General features: G+C 41.3%; 1 protein-coding gene and 1 pseudogene across 3 annotated transcripts in view; both read right to left on the reverse strand.

Moving 5' to 3' along the window:
- The window catches only part of LOC146352896 (protein CFDP2 pseudogene), a 1,048,348-nt pseudogene that overhangs the window by 262,719 nt on the left and 767,575 nt on the right, over nt 1-18,054 (reverse strand). The window lies entirely within an intron of this gene.
- The window catches only part of LOC146352902 (olfactory receptor 2A1/2A42-like), a 50,058-nt gene that overhangs the window by 1,318 nt on the left and 30,686 nt on the right, over nt 1-18,054 (reverse strand). The gene's annotated exons all lie outside the window — the stretch shown is intronic.

Here is an 18,054-nt window from a genome sequence, read left to right on the forward strand (position 1 = left end):
TGCAATGTCTGCAAGGGGCAGCCTACATGTGCATATGTATATGCTCATTTCCATGCAATCAGGAGCTCCACATAATCAGGGTTCCTGATTGTGTGGAAGTTTATGCACATTATACAATTGTACCCTAATAGGCTCCCCTTTGTAGATGTCATGCAGAATACATGGAGGCAAAGGACAGAAATTTCAGGGAGAACACCAGAAGGCATTGCTTTGCTCCTTCCTCTGCATTAGTGGACATGTGGAGGAGACCATCTGAAGATGGATCATATCTGCAAGATATCTTTTATTGGTTACTTTTTCATAAGCACACACAAGGTCTATGAGGCTGTATGTCATAATATTTAAGAAGGGTAGCCTTGTTCAGCTGTAGCAGCAAAGGGCCAAAGGATGCTGCAGAATAGGTGAAGCTCATTGCTGTATTGTGGCATGAACTTTCCTATGCAATCCAGATTTATCCAGTTCCTGCAGGTTAGATGAAGGTCTTTCATAAACAGATAAAACCAGAACATAATTTGAATCAGGTCTCACTGTGATGCAGCCTCACATCCTAGGATCTCAGCTCCGGAATCTGAGCAACATTAATAAAAAGGTCTAGAAACAGATGATAATTTTGCAGTATTGTATGGAAAAGCAGGCTTCCTGATCAACAGAAAGAGCCATATCATGTACAGTTGTGTAGGTACAGACTCTATACAGGCCATGAACTGAATGTGTAGAGGTCAGGAGCAGGGATAGCACACTTTTTAAAAAAAACTGGGGGTGGCAGGGGTGGGGAGGAATGAAGGCATGAAACTGAGAATATTATTGGTATAATATTCCTCTTGTAGAGTAAAAGACAAAAAATGTACAGCACAATGCTATACGTATCTACTTGGAAGCAAGTCTCACTGAGTTCAGTTGGATTTAGTCACAGATAAGAGACAGTGGAAGCTGGTGGCTCCAATGTTAGTGGAGCAGTGAATCTGCTCTGGGTTTCAGTTAGAACTCTGAAGGAGCTATCCAAGGTGCTTCTGCACTGGTAAGAGAGTATAGGATTGCAACTCTAGAGTCTTTTTTTGGACCAACCTCTTCTTGGTGACTTTATCATTAAGAACATAGGCACACACACACATATACATCCATACATATATATGGAGGGAGAGAGAGAGAGAGAGAGAGAGAACTACACATGACTTCCTATCATAAACAGAAAACAGAACTCCACAATATCACCACAAAAGCAGAGAGCCAATTATGTTGGTGAAGGTCAGTTTTGGAACTCATATCCAAAATCATAGAATCATATCATAGAATCATAGGATAGTAGGGTTGGAAGTGGCCTACAAGGCCATCGAGTCCAACCCCCTGCTCAGTGCAGGAATCCAAGTCACAGCATCCCTGACAGATGGCTGTCTAACCTCGTCTTGAATGCCTCCAGTGGGGAGAGCCCACCACCTCCCTAGATAATTGGTTCCATTGTCGTATTGCTGTAACAGTCAGGTAGTTTTTCCTGATGTTCAGCCAGAATCTGGTTTCGTGTAACTTGAGCCCATTAGGTAGGCTGATGTTTGCAATATTAGTGACAGTGCATGTGAGAGCACTCTATTGCACTAATATGGTATGGGATTAAGCTATGGCCATTAATGCAACAATGATTGGATGCTGTTTCAGAATTAGCTATTCATTAAACATATAATGAATTGTAGCATAGGTCAAATGGATAAGTGTTTATTAATCTAGTCAGAATATTTAGATGCATATGGTTAAACATTAATATATAGAATTTTACAGGAATAACAGTTCAGATTGAACACTTTCCTTTCCTGAGTCTTCTCTCTTCTTCATACTTTTTTCTGTCTTTTAGTTACATATTGTAATTGTATTGTTGTGTAACTTATGTGTCATAGCATATGTATGTATAAATGTCATGTGTTTTGTGTAATATTTGAGATGTAGAATGCAATCATATGCATGCCTACTGGGGCATGCTGGGAACTGTATGACTTTTTTCTATCTAAACTTGCATAGGATTGCACCGTAAATGAATGAATGAATGAATGAATGTGTGTGGGGGAGTTATCTACAAAAAAAAGGATATCCGGCCCACACCAAATATTTTCTTTTGTACCTTGGCTGCTGGCTAATAGCCCTTTCTAGGCATTTTTCCCTCATGAGATTAAAGATTTCTAAAGTGGGACTAGGGATTTAGATTGTACAGCAATCTACATACATCTACATGATTGTACAGCAATCTACATACATCTGCTATATACAGCAGATTCCCTGCTCCAGACCTCCCCACCCCATGCATGGACAGCAGAGGGGCAGGGCCACATGGGGCTGTTAATCAGCTGTTAATCTGCTGTATCTATTAAGTTTCATCACAAAATTGAGATCCAAGCACTACATGAAAAGTGTTTCCTTTTCTGGTTTCCCACTACATAATCTCTAGGTGGCACCGTGGTATAGCAGAACAGTGCAAATATACAAGTTAAAAAGAATTTTCTTTCACTGTCACAATTAAATGCCACATTTTCCCTGCTCTAAAAAAACTCGCCCAAAGTGCTGTTTAGACACAGAAGAGAAACATGACAATCACCACATCTTCTAAAGAACCTGTAAACCATCAATAGGTAATTGTGAGCGCATGATAAATGCCTTGTGTAGAAAAACCCACAGTTGTAATTGCAGGCAAGTGAAACAACTTGTTACATGTTTGTAATGGTTTTCTGATAGCCCCCAATTGGAAGGAAAAGCCATCTCAGGAGGGGATGGTTGGAAGTGGAGACATGGTGGGGGAGGTTGTGCTTAATCCTCTCTCCCTGCCCACCATTTCTCTGCCTTCCAGTGGTTTCCTCCTGTTCCCTTAGTACATATTTGAAACCCTGTGTGGGAATTTGGAGAGGTGAAACAGAGACAGGCACTGTCTCTGGGTTGGGCACTGTCTGCCAGTCCTATGCTCCCAGTGCCTCTCCTGACTGCATTTCATGCAACTAGGGCTATCAGACTATCCATGTTTGCACAAGATGCGTAGTTGGCCCTACACAAAGATCTTTACCTGGATACATCAGACAGAAACCGTTGCTAGGATTATTCTTCCCCACTCCAGGTTAGAAAACTTCACTTCATTTGTAGTGCTCCTATTATCAGGCAAGTATGGATCACAGGGTGTTGCATAAACACATGTCTTTCCCAACCTATTTATCTGAGGCAAATAGAGCTTTTCACCAAAAGATTCCTCAGAGATCTTGTCCCAAACTCCCTTTTGGAAGTGTTTTTAAACAGAGTACACTTGTTTTCCCTAGCGCAATATTGTTTGCTAATTGTGTTGTTGGGTATGAGGAGATAATCATATTTCAGGGGGAAATCCATGGTGTTATCTGGACACTTACAGACTTTGATGTAACCCAAATAGTCAAAAGATAATTCTGCACTAATTAGTGCTGGTTCTCCTTATAACCTTCTGATTCGTGAGCCTTTAAAGAGTAATTTGGTCCAAGTTTTCAGTATTGGCTGGGTTCACACATAACAATAAGCCATGGTATGGGTTGTTGAATTCTGGGTTGTCATCTTGTGCAAACCCAGCCATGCTAAGAAACCATGGTTTATTAACTGTGAAAAACCCAGAAAGAGAATCCATGGTTTGTTGTTGGGTTATAAACTCTGGGTTGTTTAAACCAAGGGTTGTTGTTACGTGAGAACCCAGAACCATGGGTTGTTTCACCAGGCTACAGAAGTGGAGGACAAGAATGGTCTAAACAACCAGCCACTTGTCAGTACTAGAGCACCATAAAGGCATCCAGGGAGGGAGCAGACAAAGGAGGAGGGAAATAATCAACCCCCAAATTGAGGAAATAAGCCATGGTTTATTCTATCATCTGCCAGACAAATCCTGGGTAGGGCAACAAACCATGGGTTAAATAAACCATGAGTGATTGTGATGTGTGAACCAGGTCAGTGCCTGTTCTAAGAAATGAACAAGATGATAGTTCAATATGGAGTTTCTCATGGAATTTATGTTATTTTTTAAAATCCCTCACAAAGTGAAGTACAAACAACAGCAAAGGCAAGAAACCAAAGATATATTTGTCACATTGGCAAAGATACCGAATACACTGAGAGGTTGCTCTAAAACATGTAAGTTAATTGTGACATCAGTTAAAGGCAGCATTGAAGAGGAAGGTCTTCAAGCCTCAACCTGAATGATTGTACAGAAGGGGTAAGGCACAATCAATAGAAAGCGGGTTCCACCACCACAAAGGCCCAGACTCTTGTACACACCTACCTAGGTAATCTTACAGATAGATGAAAAGTGGATTGCCATTTTTTCTGATAGTTAGTTAAAAATGGTGTATCTGATGGGGAAATTAGGGCATAGGCCATAACCCTATTGGTTCAAGTTTCCATAGGACTCATTGATCCCAATCCTCTAGGTATTTACTAGGAAGTAAGTCTCAAAAGGCTTTAGCTCTAATAATTGTGTGCAAGACTGCAGTTGTTTTTTTCTGCCAATATGGTTTCTTCCCTAGAATTTGTCCCCAACCTTAACAAACTTCTTCTTTGGTCATAGCATATTATTATGGGCTGGATCCAGAATCTGCCTTCTGCAAGAGGAAAGGCTCTGCCCATGGAAGGTCCATCTGCCTGAGTTGGGGGGATTTCCCTCCTCCCACCCACACACCACAGCTCACCCAATTCAGCAGGGCTTCCCGCATCTCTGCATGGCATTTTCACGGAGCTGGTGGGGATGCCGTGGGGAGGAGGAGGTGGGGAAGTCCACTTCCACCAGCACAATTGATCCAGCATAAACCTGGGTCCAGCTCTATGTAGTTACTGGGTGGAGCAGTGAGGTACATTTGTCAGCTTTGGGTTAGTGACCCTATGGAGGCACCAACCTTTTTGCTAATGCAGCTTACTTTTTTCTGTCTAAATATGCATAGGATTGCACCTTTAGTCTTTGCTGGAGCAAGTTGCTCAGTAGGAGCTATCCTTAGTGCTGCAGCCACTTGGCTGCTTTCCCTGTCATGTCTGAATGTATTTCTTTATTTATTACATTTCTATACTGCCCATTATCCAAAGCTGCCTTGTTGCCTTGCTGCTTGGCTTGCAGTGCCTGCCTTGCTGTTGTGCCTCATGAGTGACAACTACAGGCAGCTCACCCTGATTCCCCAGGGTTCTCAATCACATGGGATGCCTGCACTGATACACAAGGCTCTCCACGGCAGACATTCAGCCTCCTCACATGGAGGATGACAAGGGAGGGGGTGGCGCTAACAGGCTTGTCCTCACTCAGCCCTTCATGTTTTCATCCTACCCTAAAGCAGAACACCAGAATAGGGCTATTGTGCCTCTTCTGGTTGGAGATGGCGTCGTGATCGGCTCTTTGCTGCATCTCTCCCAAGTTTCAGCTTTAAAATTACTTCTTCGAGGCTGTCGTGTTATCTGGGTATTTGCAATTAAACTTGTTTACACTTTTGTTTTCTGTTTTCACATTCATATTTGCTTGTTGTGCTTTCAGAAGTGAGAGAAGGATGGCAACCTCGAGGGGGGAAGAAAGGCTTGTGAATGCCGCCTACCCCCCCCCCCATTGCCCGCCTCCCGCAAAGGTTTCTAAAGATGCTGGAGACAGAGAAATTTGCTTGCTTGGATAAAAACTATGTCTTTGCAGTTATCAGTGCAGTCAAATAAGGTTGAAACAATTCAGGATGCCATCACTACCCTTCAAGGATCTGTGGATTCAATGAATATTTGTCTTCAAACGATGGAGTCGAAAGTTAACGCACTTGAAGACCGGGTTACTGCTCATGAAACTGCTATGGATACCTCTCATAATGTTCTGTCTGCTCGAATTTCTCAACTGGAGGCCTTTGCTCACAGAGCTGACCTCTGTATTCTTGGCTTTAAAGATTTGGCTACAGATATCCGTCTTGCTGAGTTGATGGATAAATTTCTGCATGAGTTATTGGCTTTGCCTTCTGATTTTCCACTTGATATTGAGCGTGCTTATCATGTTGCCGGTTCTACACGTGGCATCACAGCAGGTCCTGTTATTGTTCAATTCTTACGTGCCTCTACAAAAAAATTATCTTATGCGTTTGGCAAGAGAACAGGGTGAGCTTCGGTGGGGCCCAGCAAACAACAAGGTTATGCTCTTTCCTGATTATACTAAAGAAATCACTGACAGAAGAAGTCAATTTACCAAGGAGAGAAATTTGGCAAAGCAAATTAACTTGCAATATCATATCAAATATCCTGCCACATTTTGCATTTTTTCTGAAGTCCAGATGAAGAAGTTTTTAAATCCTGATGCTGCAGAATGATTTCACACTGGCATTAAAATCAAAACAAGGGATCCAACTTCTTCAGTTCCTTAAGCTGGAATCCAGCCATTTTCTCTCTCCCCCCCTTTTTTTTTTACTGCTCCTCTGAAGCTTCGTTTGGGTTATAGTTTGTAAGAAGTCTGGGCGGCATGCCAGATCAAATGCACTGTACATTACTGCTTCCCCCCCTCCTCTCCTCCTCCTCCTCCTCCTCCTCCTCCTTCTTCTTCTTTTCTTTCTCTTTCCTTCTTTTCCTCTTATATACTATAACATATAGATAATTCCTGTTTTGGGGTATGTTAATGTACATATTTTGAGTTAATACAGGTTTTATGTAACTACTATATTAAACTTAGCTTAATAAAGGTTACGTAGATACATATATGTCTGTGTATGCGTGTGTATGTATATGTATACACCTATGCAATTGTATGTTTCTGTGTGTATATGTATGTACACTTATGAATACATCTCCAGATATAATATTAGTTAAAATATCCAATTGGCTTTTTAATTCTATTATTATTATCATCATCGTCATCATCATTGTCATCTCTTGCTGATTAAATTTGTGATGTTTGTAACTTTGCTGTGTGCATGTATTTAATATGCGGAAGGGGCTAAGCTGAGCATCGAGGTTACATGTTGGTCCAAACAGAAGGCAAAAGTTTTTAATTTTTGTTTTTGTTTAGGGGTTTGGGGAGGGGGTTGTTAGGGGTGGGGGTTTTGGCACTGATTTATGGTACGTGGCCACAAATGGGATTATTTGAGTTTTATTATTCTTTTAGTTTTTTATTTTCAATTTTTGTTCATATTTTGGAATAATTTCAAAAATTTTCTCAGTTTCTACATAACAAGAATTATTTTGATGAAGTCTGAAATTAGTCCTAAATGTAAATTAAGGAAGTACTTGTCATACCAATTATGGTACATAAATTTAGTCACTGTTTATAAATCTAGAAAGATGTGTTTGGATGGGGGGGGGCAAACAAGTTGCTTTTGTTTTTTCAATGTTTAACATGACTTCATGGAATGTCAAGGGGCTGCAAAATGTAAACAAACAGAAAAGAGTTCTTACCAAGCTAAAAGAGCATAATATTGATATGTCCTTCATACAAGAAACTCATTTGATGGCTGCTGATCAGCAGATGTTGCAAAAGGATTGGGTTGGGGAGGCCTGTGTCACAGACACTTCAACACGGTGTAGAGGGGTTGCAATTTTAATTCATAAGTGACTTTCCATCTCAGTTCAACAGGTGATTTTTGATATTGAGGGGCATTTTTTGATCTTGGTAGGAAGGTATATGGGCAAATTAATTGTTATGATCAATGTATATGGGCCAAATATTGATTGTCCGGCTATGTTTCATAATTGTTTTGCTAAACTGGTTGATATTACCTATGATTATTTGATTGTGGGTGGGGATTTTAATGAAGTCTTAGATCCTTTGTTAGAGAGGAGTACACCTTCTTGCAAGACTCAATCTGCGGTGAGACTGGCACTTCAGGCTTATATGATGGAATATGGTTTAACTGATGCTTGGAGAATTTTACATCCTGCTTACAGAGAGTATACTTTTACTTCACCAGTTCACCATAATTGCTTTAGATTAGACTATTTTTTGATTTCTACAACTTTAGTATGTCAAATCAAAGATTGCAAGATTGATACATTGGTAGTGTCAGATCATACCCCAGTATGTTTGGAACTGCAATTTTCTGATACTCCTAGGGCCTCCGGTCTATGGCGTTTTAATGTTTCACTTCTTAATGATGAGAAGTTTAAAACCCAGATGTTAGCTGAACTAAGAGAGTATTTCAATACTAATGAGGGCATAGCAGGTTCGTGCGCCATTGAATGGAAGGCTAGTAAAGCTTTTATAAGGGGCCGAATTATCTCTTATGCTTCCTATCAAAAAAAGCTTTAAAAAACTCAACAGAGACATTTAAATAAGAAGCTGAAATTTCTCATAACTCAGTTTGCCACTTCCCCCACAGCACAACTTTATCAAGAGCTACAGAATACTAAGCGTGAGTTGAATAATATCCTTTCACAACAGGCGGAATTTGCTCTGACATGTCCACAACAGAAATATTGGAGAAATGGTGAATGTCCTAGTAAGCTCCTTGCACATCATCTTAAACAGCACCAACATCAAAATGTTATTTCAGCTATTAAAGATGAGAGTGGTAAAGTATATACTTCTCCTACAGACATAAACTCACAATTTCTAAAGTTTTATGTTGATCTGTATAGTTGTTGTTGTTCAGTCGTTCAGTCGTGTCCGACTCTTCGTGACCCCATGGACCATAGCACGCCAGGCCTTCTTGTCCTGCGCTCTCTCCCGGAGTGTGCTCAAGTTCATATTCATTGCATCCGTGATGCTATCTAGCCATCTCATCCTCTGCCGTCCCCTTCTCCTTTTGCCTTCAGTCTTTCCCAGCATCAGGGTCTTTTCCAGAGAGTTTTCTCTTCGCATTAGGTGGCCAAAATATTTGAGCTTCAGCTTCATTATCTGTCCTTCCAATGAGCACTCAGGGTTGATTTCCTTTAGGATTGACTGATTTGACCTCCTTGCAGTCCAGGGCACTCGTAAGAGTCTTCTCCAGCACCACAGTTCGAAAGCATCAATTCTTTGGCGCTCAGACTTCCTTATAGTCCAGCTCTCACAGCCATACATTACTACTGGGAAAACCATAGCTTTGATTAGACAGACCTTTGTCAGCAAGGTGATGTCTCTGCTTCTTACTATGCTGTCTAGGTTGGCCATAGCTTTCCTCCCAAGGAGCAAGCGTCTTTTAATTTCATGGCTACAGTCACCGTCTGCGGTGATCTTGGAGCCCAAGAAAGTAAAATCTGTCACTGCTTCCATTTCTTCCCCTTCTATATGCCAGGAAGTGACAGGGCCAGATGCCATGATCTTAGTTTTTTTAATGTTGAGTTTCAAACCAGCTTTTTCACTCTCCTCTTTCACCCTCAACAAGAGGCTCTTGAGATCCTCTTCGCTTTCTGCCATTAGGGTGGTATCGTCTGCATATCGGAGGTTGTTGATAGTTCTCCCAGCAATCTTAATTCCGAACTCTGATTCATCCAACCCAGCATTTCTCATGATGTACTCTGCATATAAGTTAAATAAGCAGGGCGACAATATGCAGCCTTGTCGTATTCCTTTCCCAATTTGGAACCACTCGGTTGTTCCATGTCTGGTTCTGACTGTTGCTTCTTGATCCTCGTACAGGTTTCTCAGGAGACAGGTAAGGTGGTCTGGTACTCCCATCACTTTAAGAATTTGCCACAGTTTGTTGTGATCCACACAATCAAAGGCTTTAGCGTAGTCAATGAAGCAGAAATAGACGTTTTTCTGGAATTCTCTTGCTTTCTCCATGATGCAGCGAATGTTGGCGATTTGATCTCTAGTTCCTCTGCCTCTTCGAAACCCAGCTTGTACTTCCGGTAGTTCTTGGTTCGCATACTGCTGAAGCCTAGCTTGTAGGATGTTGAGCATCACCTTGCTGGCATGTGAAATGAGCGCAATTGTGCGGTAGTTTGAACACTCTTTGGCGTTGCCCTTCTTTGGAATTGGAATGTAAACTGATCTTTTCCAGTCTTGCGGCCATTGTTGAGTGTTCCAAATTTGTTGGCATATTGAATGCAGCACTTTAACAGCATCATCTTTTAGGATTTTAAATAGCTCAGCTGGAATACTGTCATCTCTGCTAGCTTTGTTGTTAGTAATGCTTCCTAAGGCCCACTTGACTTCACTCTCGAGGATGTCCGGCTCAAGTTCAGTGAGCGCACTATCATGGCTATCAGGGACATTCAGATCTTCCCTGTATAGTTCTTCTGTGTATTCTTTCCACCTCTTCTTAATCTCATCTGCATCTGTGAGGTCCCTGCCTTCTTTGTCCTTTATCATGCCCGTCTTTGCACAAAACGTTCTCTTGAGATCTCCAATTTTCTTGAAGAGATCTCTAGTCTTTCCCATTCTGTTGTTTTCCTCGATTTCTTTGCATTGTTCATTTAAGAAGGCCTTCTTGTCTCTCCTTGCTATTCTCTGGAACTCTGCATTCAGTTGGATATATCTTCCCCTTTCTCCCTTGCTTTTCGCTTCCCTTCTTTCTTCAGCTACTTGTAAAGCCTCATTAGACAGCCACTTGGCTTTCTTGCATTTTTTTCTTTGGGATGGATTTCGTTGCTGCCTCCTGAACAATGTTACGGACCTCCGTCCATAGTTCCTCAGGCACTCTGTCTATCAGGTCTAATCCCTGAAATCTATTCCTCACCTCCACTGTATATTCATAAGGGATATGATTTAGGTCATACCTGAATGGTTTAGTGGTTTTCCCTACGTTCTTCAATTTAAGCCGAAATTTTGCAACAAGAAGCTCATGATCTGAGCCACAGTCAGCTCCTGGTCTTGTTTTTACTGACTGTATGGAGCTTCTCCATCTTTGGCTGCAAAGGACATAATCAATCTGATTTCGATATTGACCATCTGGTGATGTCCATGTGTAGAGTCATCTCTTGTGCTGTTGGAAAAGAGCGTTTGCTATGATCAGCGTGTTCTCTTGGCAAAACTCTATTAGCCTTTGTCCTGCTTCATTTTGTACACCAAGGCCATGCCTGCCTGTTATCCCGGTGATTTCTTGACTTCCTACTTTAGCATTCCAATCCCCTATGATGAAGGGGACATCTTTTGTTGGTGTTAGTTCTAGAAGGTGTTGTAGGTCTTCATAGAACCGATCAACCTCAGCTTCTTCGGCATCAGTGGTTGGGGCATAGACTTGAATTACTGTGATGTTGAATGGTTTGCCTTGGATTCGTACTGAGATCATTCTATCATTTTTGAGATTGTACCCCAGTACTGCTTTTCCCACCCTTTTGTTGACTATGAGTGCTACTCCATTTCTTCTAAGGGATTCTTGCCCACAGTAGTAGATATAATGGTCACCTGAATTAAATTCGCCCATGCCTGTCCATTTTAGTTCGCTGATTCCCAAGATGTCGATGTTCAATCTTGCCATCTCATGTTTGACCACCTCCAGCTTACCTTGATTCATTGATCTGACATTCCAGGTTCCTAAACAATATTGTTCTTTACAACATTGGATTTTCTTTTCACCACCAGACACATCCACAGCTGAGTGTCCTTTCGGCTTTGGCCCAGCCGCTTCACTCTTTCTGGCGCTACTTGGAAATACCCTCTGCTCTTCCCCAGTAGTATATTGGACACCTTTCGACCTGAGGGGCTCATCTTCCGGTGTCATATCTTTTAGCCTTGTGATACGTTCCATGGGGTTTTCTTGGCAAGAATCCTGGAGTGGGTTGCCATTTCCTTCTCCAGTGGACCACATTTTGTCAGAACTCTCTGCCATGACCTGTCGGTCTTGGGTGGCCCTGCACGGCATAGCTTATGGCTTCACTGAGTTACGCAAGCCCCTTCGCCACAACAAGGCGGTGATCCATGAAGGGGATCTGTATAGTACTGGTAACAAAATATCAGTGCAAGATATGGATGCTTTTTCCCTCAGATTCATCTTCCGCATTTAGATTCTTCACAACAGCAGCTCCTTTAAGCTCCTCTGCATTTAGAGGAAATCATGAATGCAATAATGAAAATGAATACTGGGACATCACCCAGACCAGATGGATTCCCAATTGAATGGTATAAAACATTTCTTAGCTTTTTAGCCCCAAAGTTGTATCGCCTCTATAACTATATTTTTGAAGTGGGCTCCCTTTCTTCATCGTTAAATGATGCTTACATTACTGTGATTCCTAAGCCAGGCAAAGACCATACCTATTTCACAAACTATGGACCTATATCATTAATTAATGTAGATATAAAAATATTAACAGCAATCTTGGCCGATAGATTACAACAGATCATGGCTGTATTGGTTAGACCAGACCAGGTGAGATTTATTAAAAATAGACAGGGGACTGATAATCTTAGATTAGTTGTTGATCTGGTTGCTTTGAACTCTGAAATAACTGATCAGGCAGCCATCATTTCCTTGGATGCAGAAAAGGCCTTCAACAAAATTCATTGGAAATGTATTTTTACTACGTTGACTAATTTTGATTTTCCTATAGAATTTCTGAAATGGGTTAAAATTTTATACTCAGCTCCTAGAGCAAGAGTATTGATCAATGGTTTATTTTCAGCTTTTTTTTCCCATTAGGGTGGGGTACCAGACAAGGTTGCCCACTTTCCCCATTGATATTTAATTTATGTTTGAAACCCCTGGTGTGTGCTATTAGGCAAAATAATAGTATTCATGGATTTGTCCATTTTGGATTAGAATTTAAAATTAGTCTTTATGCTGATGATCCTTTGTTGTTTTTCTCGAGACTCCAGTCATCGGTTCCAGCTTTGATGAAATTGATTAATACCCTTGGTGAATTGTCCAGCTATTCAGTTCCGGCTAAAGTCAGAAATAATGCCGATTGGACGTAGGATATACTCTAGTGTATTAGCCAACTGGCAATTTCAACGGTGCCCAGAGTTTATTACTTATTTGGGAATAATTATTCCTAGAGAGATATCTCAAATGATTAGTTTAAATTTAAACAAGTTGATTAATTATATTTCATTAGATAGATGGGCATCTTTAAAGTTGAGTTTATGGGGTAAGGTGAATACACTTAAGATGAATACCATACCCCGAATTATTTATGTTATATGAGGGATCCCTATACTTATACCTGGCAAATATTTCCAAAAACTCAATACTTTGTTTCGTAAATTCTTTTGGGGTTCCTCTCCACCAAGAATATCTTTTAAAAGGATGCAACTTCCAATTAATGAAGGCAGGTTTGGTTTTCCGGATCTAGCTATGTACCATCAGGCCTATTTGCTGACCTCTACTAAATTTTGGTCTTTCCCACTCAAATTAGATTTTCCTCCTTGGTCAGTACTGGAATCTTCTTGTCTGGAGCATCTCTTTAAATAGATGGCATTAGGTTCTTGGCATATTAGACAGAGCTCTTCCCACAATTTTGGCAGTTAGGGAAGTCTGGCGTATAATGACACGTCAATTACAGTTGATCCATTTTCCCATGCCAAATTGACTTTATGGGGAAATCCAGATTTAAGAATTGGCAAGAAAATGTTTTTATGGCGGACCTGGACAGATAAGATGATCTTTACTTTAGATCAATTAGTGGGGGTTGATTATGAGTTTTTGGTAGTTTCAATTTTATGAGATCAATTTGATCTGCCGGCTTCAGCAGAACAGCAGTATTTACAACTGAAACTTTTGTTCGTATCTAGATTCGGTCCTGCTGCTTTTACTGCCTCGGAGTCTCCTTAGCTATTGGAAATACTTACTGAAGCTGATCAGATGTATTGACCTACAATTCATGTTTATAAACATTTATTATCAATGAATAGATATGACATAAGTAGTTTACAGCAGGAATGGAACAGGGAATTGGAATGTCCTATTTTGCTTAACCAATGGACTGCCGTTTTGGGGTATGTGTCTGACATTTCAATGGATCTTTGGTTACACCTTATTCAGCAAAAGCTCTTGTTTTGGGTCTATTGGACACCACAATGTCTTTTTAGTAAAGGCTTGTTAAATTCGGCTAATTGTTGAAGGTGTAACGCAGCCAATGCTTCTTTTATTCATATATTTTGCAAATGCCCAGTGGCCACCTCCTTTTGGGAGGAAGACATTGTATGGATAAATTTCGTATTGGAAAGCTCTTTAATATTTACTGATGTAAATGTTCTCTTAAATTACTTACCTGCTTCTTGAAACATCACATGGTCAGCGTAAATAAATTTTTCGTAGCCTTTTGGTTGCTAACAGACTGATACTACGATATTGGAAAGATAAAAGCTCACCACCTATAACGCAATGGACTGAAGACTTAACAACACTATCAACATTTGAAAGAGTGGTATATAGGCGGAACTCGCAAATGGACTTATACGCCGATATTTGGTCTGCTTTTACTGAAGTTTATGTGTAATCTTCCCCTCCTTTTTCTTCCCCCTTCCCCCCCCCCAAATATTGTAACATTAGAAACTGAGGATTTTTGAATATTGTTGTATTTTTATTTCACTCCTTTTTTTAAGGTTTTGTAATGTTTTCAGTTTGTTTTGTTTTGTAAAAAAAATCATAATAAAAGATAAAGAAAAAGAAAAGAATAGAGCTATTGTAACCTGTGTGCAAAGATTAGTAGAATTCTAGAAAGGAAATTCTGCACTATTTGAATAACCAGTGGCTGAGGGGAACTGACCTTTGGTAATGGCCCCCTTAGCTATGGTTTTTAGAAGGCTCATTGGTGGGGTCATGATTTGGCCCAAATTGGAAGGGCGGTGAGACTTGTGCATTTCATTAAAGGCCCCTCCCATCTTCCTCCTTGTAATTTGAGTACTGAGATTCTGGATATTTGCCCCACCGTTTTGGCTTCTCCCTGTGGACCAATGTGATTTAAAAACCTCTATATGTTTTTTTAAAACCTCCCTGCATACAGATTAGATTTTAGGGGAAATAGTTCTAGTCAAAGCTTTCCCCTAATATGCTAGTTTTCTATATATTTTTCATAGAACACCCAGGAAGAAGGCCTATAGCTCAGTGTAGAGCACTTGTTTTGTATGCAAAACATCCCAGGTTATATCCCCAGCAACTCCATTTAAAAGGCTTAAAAGTAACAGGGCTGGGAAAGCTTTCCCTTTGCTGGGAAACTGCTGCTAGTGAACAATGCTGGGGTATATAGAGAGCATGAAAGAAAGACCAGCAGCCATGCAGAAGAAGAGACTTGCTGGGAGACAAATTCTGCAAAACAAGGCCCCTCCAAGAAATTCCTGACTTGTGTTGCTGATAACTTCCTCCTACAGAAAGTGGAGAAAGGAACTAGAGGATCTGCTATCCTTGACTTGATCCTAACCAACAGAGATGACTTAGTGGATAAAGTAGCAGTTACAGGAACTCTGGGGGAAAGCGACCATGTTGTACTTGAGTTCTTAGTTCTAAGGGAAGCAAAAGCCAAGTGTAGTGAAGCACATACCCTGGATTTTAGGAAAGCTGATTTTAATAAACTCAGAACAATAAGTAAGGTCCCATGGCAAGTGACTCTAACGAGAAAAGGAGTCCAAGTTGGGTGGGAGTTCTTAAAAAAGGAAATTCTCACGGCACACAAACACTTCCAACAAGAAAAAAAGGCAGAAGCCAATGTGGCTTCACAAAAAGCTTAGAGACGACCTGAAAACAAAAAAGGACACATACAGGAAGTGGAAGGAAAGCCAAGCTACGAAGGAAGAGTACAGGCAGGTAGCACAGAATTGTAGGGATGGCATCAAGAAGGCTAAAGCTGAGAATGACCTGAGGTTAGCGAGGGATGCTAAAAGCAACAGAAAGGCTTTCTTCAGATACGTGCATAGTAAAAGAGAGAGGAAAGAAATGGTGTTCAACTATTAAATAAGGATGGCAAAATGATCACAGATGACAAAGAAAAGGCAGAAGTGCTCAGTTCCTACTTTGGCTCAGTCTTCTCCTAAAAGAGGGTCTATGAGCCCCCTGGCAAAGGTGAAGTACAGGCTGAAGGGGCAGGATTGCAGCTTGAGATCAATAGGCATATGGTCAAGGAACACCTAATGGCTTTGAATGAGCTCAAGTCTCCAGGGCCAGATGAACTGCATCCTAGAGTAATAAAGGAACTGGCAGAAGAGCTCTCAGAACCACTGTCTATTATCTTTCAGAAATTGTGGAGGAGAGGTGAAGTGCCAGATGACTGGAGAAGGGCTAATGTTGTCCCTATCTTCAAAAAGGGTAAAAAGGAGGAACCTGGGAACTACAGACCAGTCAGTCTGACATCAGTCCCTGGGAAAATTCTGGAGCAGATGATAAAGCAATCCATCTGTAAGCACCTTGAAAACAATGCAGTGATTACTCGAAGCCAACATGGATTTGTCAAGAAATAATCCTGCCAGACAAACCTGATCTCATTTTTTGATCAGGTAACCTACCTTGTGGACAGTGGGAATGCTGTGAATGTAATATACCTTGATGTCAGCAAAGCTTTTGACAAAGTGCCCCATGATATCCTGATGAGCAAACTAGCTCAAAGTGGGCTAGATGAAACAATGATCCGGTGGATCCACAGTTGGGTACAGAATCGGACTCAAAGAGTGCTTATCAATGGGATCTTCTCAAACTGGGGAAAGGTTACAAGTGGGGTACTGCAAGGCTCAGTCCTGGGCCCAGTGCTCTTCAACATTTTTATTATTGACTTGGAGGAGGAGGTGCAGGGAATGCTGATCAAATGTGCAGATGACACAAAATTGGGCGGGATAGCTAATACCCTGGAAGACAGAAGCAAAATTCAAAGTGATCTTGATAGGCTGGAGCGCTGGGCAGAAAACAACGAAATTTAATAGGGATAAATGCCAAGTTCTGCACCTAGGAAAAAGGAACCAAATGCACAGCTACAAGATGGGGGATATGTGGCTCAACAATACTACAAGCGAGAAGGATCTTGGAATTGTTGTCGATCACAAGCTGAATATGAGCCAACAATGGGATGTGGTTGCAAAAAAAGGCAAATGCTATTTTGGGCTGCATTAATAGAAGCATAGCTTCCAAATCCTGGGAAGTACTAGTTCCCCTCTACTCAGCACCGGTTAAGCCTCATCTGGAGTACTGTGTCCAGTTCTGGGCACTGCACTTTAAGAAGGATGCAGACAAACTGGAGAGGGTTCAGAGGAGGGCAACAAGGATGATCAGGGGACTGGAAACTAAGCCCTATGAGGAGATACTGAAAGAAGTGGGCAAGTCTAGCCTTGAGAAGAGAAGACTGAGGGGAGATAGGATAGCGCTCTTCAAGTATTTGAAAGGTTGTCACAGAGTGGAAGGCCAGGATCTCTTCTCGCTCATCCCAGAGTGCAGGACACGGAATAATGGGCTGAAGTTACAGGAAGACAGATTCCAGCTGAACATCAGGAAAAACTTCCTGACTGTTAGAGCAATACAACAATGGAACCAGTTGCATAGGGAGGTGGTGGGCTCTCACACACTAGAGGCATTCAAGACGAGGCTGGACAGCCATCTGTCAGGGATGCTTTGACTTGATTTCCTGCATTGAGCATGCGGTTGGACTCGATGGTCTTATAGTCCCTGTCCAACCCTACTGTTCTATGATTCTATGAGACTGAAATGCCTCCATCAGAGGAGATAGCCCCTCCTTTATTGAACTCCACCTCTCCTTCCCTTTAACCCATGAAGAACCATAATAGCATCACGCTACAGGGTAGACATCCCAATGGTTTGAGATAGCCTCAGATGTTCATATGATCAGAGCAGGTGGCAAGGTTTGGGGAATGGGCAAATGATAGACCACTTGCTTTGCATATAGAAAGCTGCAGTTTCAAACCACTGCATCTCCAGTTCAAATGACTGGGAAAGAACCCCATCTGAAATCCTGAAAAGCCAGTGCCAGTCACAGAAGGCAATACTGGGCTAGATGGACCATTGATCTGACTTGGTATAATGCAGCTTCATATGTTAATTCAGGGTCACCCCAAGTCTGCAGTGTGTTATTGAATGTGCTTCCATGTGCAGACACATGTATACCCTTGCCCATGTTCTCACGGATAAACAAAGGGCCTTTAGACATTGGTCATAGAGTGTCTATGGCTAAGAGGAGGCTCCACCCAAAAATCCACACACACAGACGATTTACGAGAAAGCCGCTTGGCACATGTATTGATTACAAACATGAATTTTAAATGCCCAAATTGGG

The sequence above is a fragment of the Heloderma suspectum genome, chromosome 2 (assembly GCF_057233095.1).
Source record: "Heloderma suspectum isolate Gila_16-S chromosome 2, 16-S_ref, whole genome shotgun sequence".
NCBI lineage: Eukaryota > Metazoa > Chordata > Lepidosauria > Squamata > Helodermatidae > Heloderma > Heloderma suspectum.